Here is a 7,707-nt window from a genome sequence, read left to right on the forward strand (position 1 = left end):
GGTTCGAGCCTCGCGCTCGGCGCATAGTTGAGTCCTTGGAAAAGGCTCTTTACTCACATTTTCTTATGGTACTCAGGTGTAAAATGAGTACCTGGTCGTTAACAGCGTTGTCTTTGTCCGAAAAATTGTAATATCGCCTAACAGGCGTCATGTCCCGTCCAATATGTTAAATGTTGCTGTTGGTCAGGGACCCCTTGTAAAGTGCTTTGAGCACATTAAGTGGACATTGCGTTATATAAAGCTCAATTTTTTAAAGGATTTAATCCACCAAATCCATTACGTGCTTGACAGCTTAAGTCTTGAAGTTAACACGCGACTTTTTGTCGACCTTGGTGGTTTGGCTTGTACTGTACAGCTATCTAGATGCTTTATAATTCAGAGCTGTGGTGAGCAGTGCATGGATTTTTACGTTGACATGTGTATTTCGCATCCAAATTACAATTACACTCATAAAGAATGAATGCAGGTGTGCGTGTGTGTGTGTGTGTGTGTGTGTGTGTGTGTGTGCGTGTGTGTTCCGGGGAAACGATACTATGTTATATATTGTATAATATAAATAGGGGAGAAGTGGGAGTCACTGAAATATAATCAACTTGTAACATTGAAACCCCCCGCAGAACTTTATTTCAAAAGCAAACATTTTCTTTTTTTTTCACATCAAGTGCATTGAATCCTGCATTTTTATAAGTAAAGAAATTTAAAACAAGCACTTTGATTGTTTGATCGATAATTACAATTTCTATTCGGAACGTAAAATGGGAGACTTGGGACATGTCAAGGAGACTTAGGATATGACCCAGAGAGACTTGGGACAGGTCAGGGAGACTTTGGACAGGTCAGGGAGACTTAGGACTTGACCCCAGGAGACTTAGGACATGGCCCAGGGAGATTTAGGACATGGCCCAGGGAAACTTTGGACAGGTCAGGGAGACTTAGGACATGACCCCAGGAGACTTATGGCATGGCCCAGGGAAACTTTGGACAGGTCAGGGAGACTTAGGACCTGACCCCAGGAGACTTAGGACATGGCCCAGGGAGATTTAGGACATGGCCCAGGGAAACTTTGGACAGGTCAGGGAGACCTAGGACATGACCCCAGGAGACTTAGGACATGGCCCATGGAGATTTAGGACAGGTCAGGGAGACTTAGGACATGACCCCGGGAGACTTAGGACAGGTCAGGGAGACTTGATCAGGTCAAGGAGACTTAGGACGTCACCCAGAGAGATTTAGGACAAGTCAAGGACACTTAGGATATGACTCATGGAGATTTAGGACAGGTCAGAGAGACTTAGGACATGACCCAGGGTGATTTGGGACAGCTTGGGGAGACATAGGACACTCACATTGAATAGTGATGATTACAATTGGTCTGCTGGTATTTCTTGTACAGCTTTTCCTTCTCCTCCGTTCAGCAGGGGAGAGAGAGAGAGAGAGAGAGAGAGAGAGAGAGAGAGAGAGAGAGAGAGAGAGAGAGAGAGAGAGAATTTCCGTTCGCCCCGTGGAATGGAGCAGTGAGCGCTCTTAACCAGCAGCATGTTCAATCTGGTTATGTTCTCGGACTTGGGAGGAATAGCAGGGCAGACCTGCTCGATATAGAAAGTAAATTCCTCCCAGTTAGCATTCTGAAGCTCCATCTGCAGAGTGGGGGAGACTGAACCCTCGGAATTGTGCGGCGATGTGGTCTAGTGGTATGACACTCGCTTTCGGATCGGAAGGTCCTGGGTTCGAGCCTCGTGCTCGGCGCGTAGTTGAGTCCTTGGAAAAGGCTCTTTACTCACATTCTCTCACCGTACTCAGGTGTAAAATGAGTACCTGGTCGTTAACAGCGTTGTCTTTTGTCCGAAAAATTATAATATCGCCTAACAGGCGTCATGTCCCGTCTTACATGTTAAATGTTGCTGTTGACCAGGGACCCCCTTGTAAAGCGCTTTGAGCACGTTTAGTGGATATTGCGCTATATAAAAGCTCAATTAAAAAAAAAAAAGATTGTCACTTCAGCTGTGACAAGAACCGGCTTGTGCTGGCTATGCGGGAAGCCACCAAGGACTGTCCGGTTAACCTACAACGGGTCCCCGTTAACATCCATTCGTCACGAGAGTGAGGTCAGAAGTATATTCCTTCTTATGGCAGGTGCCCCTGAAGGTACCCTTGGCCGCAGGATAATTCACTAGGTATAGATCGTTATAGTCCATCATTGAGTGGAGTTGTCTCGGTTGCAGCAGTCTCGGTAGCCCCACTCGTGGTGTTGGCTGTTAAAATATTCTAGACAGATGGAAGGGTGGCTAACCACCGGGACCGGTGGTGTATCCCAAGTCGCTTTTGATGGTTTATAAATATTGTGCAGATACAGCCCACCTACCTCCACAGAAATTCTATTCACCCAGTTGCTGTCCGTAAGACTCTCTGTGACACTTACCTTCGAAGGCTTTTTAGATTAAACGCTAACACCTCCTTTGAGCCTCGAAGTGTCCTCTCGTTGGACCACCGTATAGCCTGGGATCTGGAATCGAGAAGATTGCGTGCCTGAATAAAGATGGGTCTCCTGTAGTAGGAGAATATCAACGCTATGCACAACCAGTAGCTTTAATAAAAGCTCATTTTTGGCCATACTCTGGCTCTCGATATTGAGGGACAATATGTTCGTCATGACGCGGACCCCGATACCGGATTTTCCAGCTAAAGTGGTGTTGGGACGTTCGCTTATTTCTCCACTGTCCTAACGACCCTGGTCCACGAACGCGATAGTATTTGGCTAGGCGCCCGACAGGTTCGCCATTGAGAATGTGTTCTGGACATTATTATCATGCTGCAGTAGTGTGGAGCCCGGGAAACCGAAGCCAATCGGGCACCGGGTTGGATCTCATTTCCGTCACATGTCTGGGTGGGCTCGACATCCGGGGTGGTCTAGTGACAGTCAACCGGAAGTACTCCTTTGCCGCTGACATGCATCAAGCACTCCCGCCAATCGTCAAGGCAGTGATCCGTTAGGGGTGCTTTGACTTGGTAGCAGCCTCTTATGGTTCTCACACTACTATGTTATGGCGATCGATCTAATCTTAGCATTGGGGCTAGAATGAATTGTAATTAAATATTGTTATATTATCAAATGGGTTATGTCATATCAGAGACCTGTGTGATCGTATTTTTGGTTTTGGACTCAGTGAAGCTTGTCAGTCTAAAATAAATATGTTCAATCCTATCAGCACGCTATTTAATTTGAATGGAAACTAATGCATATATTTTTAACAAGTTAATATGGAAGGAACAAAATTGACGTCATGTGGGGTAGTTGCACACATATGTAATGGCTTATGATCGCATAGTGGTGTTTTTCATAGATGGTAGTATTATCCTTTGCGTCGTGTTGTAGATGTTAATAATGACGAAAGAGTTCAGGGGTCGGTGATGATAATTGAATGCACAACATCAAGACATTCAAATAAAAGTCCAGATTCCAAGTTTCATTTCTTACTGTTTTATTTGTTTGTGATAAATTCAAAATCCAAATCATGATAAATTCCAAATCCAAATCAAATAGCATGGTCATAATTCAATCAGTTTTATAAATTCCAAATCCGTAAAATCAGTCCACATGTAAAGTCAATTTTGCCTAAGTAACCATTTTCAATGTTCGTGGAATATTTCTAAGTCCGTAAAAGCAAATAAATGATGGTGAGCACAAAAGGTTTAAAGTGTGCAGCTCATGGTCAAGTTGAATCCTACCGTTTTCCTCGAAACATCCTCTTTTATCCCTATCAAAATTTTACCCACAATTCCATTGGTTCCACGCCCCCTTGCAGTTTTGACAGTTCCCTGTCAGTCTATAATCCAACCCCTAAGAGTAAGACCAAATCATAATCAAACCTGAAACGTCAATTCCTACATATTGGTGTTAAACCCCGCCTTTTATGATATAATATTACTTTTGGTAAACGTTAGTTCAGTACGCCCAAATAATCTGTACGCCCAAATAATAAATTCCAACTATAATTTGATGCTATTATCCCCAATATCCAAGTAACACCGATCAAAGAAAGTAATTTTCTAGTACTCAATATAATGACCAATCCTTTAACTTTGGAACGTAAAACTGACCTAGACTACTCAATATAATGACCAAGTTTAACTGATATACAAGCACTGTGAACTCATTAAACCCACTTGCTATAAGCTAACTCTCTTACATACGCCCCTTTCTTAGAATTTAAATTGACTTTAAAACAATTTCAATTCAAAAAAATTACAGTGAGAGATTAAATATATATGTAATGTCCAACTAAAATGTAATAAATAAATGTTAAAATGATAATACTTATACCAGTTAAATATTTAAAAACTTTAAACTTTAAATTCAAAAACACCAAAGTTGATTACAACATTCATATATATCAATTATAGGTTTTATAGTATTACAACATTGATAAATTCACAAACATCAAATTTGATTACAACATCTAAATAGATATATATATCGATTATAGATTTTTTTTTCTTTCAAATTACAACATCAACAGTAAGGTATCTATCATTTAAAAGTGATTAAAATTTAAATTTACCAACACGAAAGTTGATTAAACATTTATATATTTATCGATTATACTTTTTAAGGCATTACAACATTGACAGTAAGATATCAAGTAATTAAAAGTTCAAAGAAAAAATATCTTTTCACCTTAAATTCCATCTTCATAGCAATAAAAGTGTTTAATTCTCGTCATATCCCATCACACATAAATAGTATTGCGTGAAAAAGGATGGTTCAAATTCCATTTGTGATATACTCACGTTGTCTTATTCAATCTCAAATTCAACTCTTTACGACATGGGTGATAATCTCAGCTTCCATGTATGTCTACTCATTTACTGACATATCAAAACCAGTACCTTGTATATTCCCTTATATTGTATGATTCCATTTAAACAACATTATTACATTAATTCCTACTTATAATATGTGGTACAAATAATGTATTATAGACATCTAGATCCATATACGAAGGATTACATTTCAATTAGTAATAAAAAAATATTTAAAAATAAATCATAATAATAGCATTATCATCATTTTAAAATTCAAGTTGAAGTTATTATCATTCATTGTTCATTGTTGATGTTTCAATTTTTTAAGCTTTTTAAGTCATCAGGGTGTAGTTTACAACTACATTGATATCAAATTGTTCTTTGTGGTCATCCATCAGAGGTCACATTTCTCAGTAATCCGTTCGTTTTGAGAATGGTCATCCTGTAAAAATTGTCAGTAATTGTTAATTAAGTCATTGTCTCCATTTAGAATGAGTTTTCATGTAATGAAAAAAAAATATATCAACTATAAGAGTTGAGGTGATTGTATCTAGTCTACGTGTTGCATTGTTGTGTGTGTTGTGGTCACTGAATAGCCCAAGTGTCATAAATTCACTTTAATTATTGTTAATTAATTAAAAACTTTTTCCTCTGTAAATGTCTTCGAATTATCACCATAATGTCTTCACATTCAAATATTTAGTCTTTAATAAATAATCAGACATTAGTCTTGTTCACATAACATATTTAGTGTTAAGTAAATAATCAGTCATTAGTCTGTCCGACTTATTCATATTTAGTACAGTGTAAATAACTAAATAAGTAAAATCTAACACAGTATGTGATTGTGGGCTGTTACTAAAGTGACCAACTTTTGCAATTAGTGTGTTGTATTTGTTCGAGTCTTTTGAATTTGGGACGAAAAAAGACTCTACAGGTAGCAAACGTATGCTTAACCTGTTGGGTTGTTTCTTGGTCTTGTGACGTCGCTGTAATCCATTCATCTCCGGCATCTGGGTCGATTCTCCTCGTAGATATTTGTGGTTGTCTTGTGTAAACGTTGAATCTCATTGTAGATGAAATTGTAAAAATTCAAGATTAACTGTGTGCGAGATCTTGAATTTAAATGAAGTTTGACTTATCCAGCAAGTCAAAAGAAAGTTGTGAACTCAGCCATGTGTTGACAAAGAGTTCGTGTGTAGTAGTCGACAGAGGTCGTGTGTTGTAATTGTCTGTGTTTGTTGATCGAGTTTTGATGAGGTGGCATGTGAGTACACACCAGGTAGATGATGTAATCTGTAGAGTACCGGTGGGTGACGTGAGTCCAAACACCAGGTAGATGATGTAACAATAACGTAGTCTAGTAGTGTATGTAGTAGGGTCGAATAAGGTCAACAATATTTTCGTTATTTGAACGCAGGTTGTTGAATATCATACGATAATGAATCCAAGGAAATCGCTCATGTGGCGTTTTGCGATACTTTTTCCTGCATTGTCATATACATATATAGCCTTTATCTTTTACAATGATACTAAGACAGGCGTTATTATAATATTCAATGTTTATAAGTTGTAGATATGGGTGCTGCACACTTGTATATTGACATAAGTTTAAATTTGAATACGCTCACCACTGAATATGATGGAAGTAGTATTGTTCACAATTGGACATCATTTTTGTAAAAACAATCGTATCTTGAACGTTTATGAAATTATTGACATCGTACATCGTTGGGTATTGTTGTTGTAGAAGTAAATACAAGTAATCCAATTGTTCAATAAAGAATGTAAATATAAAAAGGTTCATGGAAGAAATCTGTGTTGATACAGATATTATTTTATGAATTCTGTCAAGTTTGTATAAGATGAAAGGTACAATGTAATTGAGGTTGCTGTGTATTTGTAGTCTGTAGATTGTGTTGATTCTGGACGTATCAATGGCGTAGTCGAGATTGCTACTCCATTTTAATGTATTCGTGGATAGACCAAAGGGATTAGGACATTTCCCGACCTCTGTTGTGGCTGTGTTTGAGTTGCCTCTGTCGTTGTCATCAGCGTTCCCGTTATGACTGATGGTTGCAAGTGTCCTCTTTCGTGATGACTGTATCATGTTTTAGTGCAAACACTACTTCTGCCTTTGATTAACTCGAATTATTCCCCTTAGAAAATCCCTAATTTAATGAAATATGATTTTGTTTATGTTATCGTAGCACTTCCTACCATTTCAACTGATTGCCGATTGATTACACACTTAAGATTTGACAATTGAACATAACTTCTTCTTCAACTCAGTTACACACTTTATGATATAAATGTTAAATTCAAACCACGCAGTAAATATTGATTACAATTACAACAGCGAATCTATAGGAGAAAAATATGATAATCAAAATATTTGCAGAAACGATATACACTCTGGTCAATAAAAATTCAATGTTTCGCGCCTTTGCCCTCGGCTTATAAAAATATTCATATAACTCATTGCGACGTTATCTCGCGCCTCTTAATATAGCATTGATAATTGTGTGCGCTTTAACCACGCGCATCGTATTTATAAAAATTATCCGCCTTCTGTATCATTTCATGTTAAACAATGCGCTTTAATCAAACGCAAAATAAAATATTCCCGAACGCCTCATTCCTGCGTCTCGTAATTTAAATCATGTGCACTTTAATTACCGCGTCTTACATCACTGCGCTTATTTACCCAATATGCATATACAGCATTTTACCATATGGGTTACTTATAATTCGCTGATTCTTAACAAGTTAACCACTTGTGTCACAAATATTATCAGCTCACATGACATGGTAATGCATTTTCAATATTTTGTTATTCTTCCGTAATAACATTTTAACTCCCATTACAAGACATCAGTCTTTCATAATAATTAATACTCCGTC

This window comes from Berghia stephanieae, chromosome 2 (assembly GCF_034508935.2).
Source record: "Berghia stephanieae isolate SIO BIC M18660-M18661 chromosome 2, UCSD_Bste_1.3, whole genome shotgun sequence".
In the NCBI taxonomy this organism is placed as follows: Eukaryota; Metazoa; Mollusca; class Gastropoda; order Nudibranchia; family Aeolidiidae; genus Berghia; species Berghia stephanieae.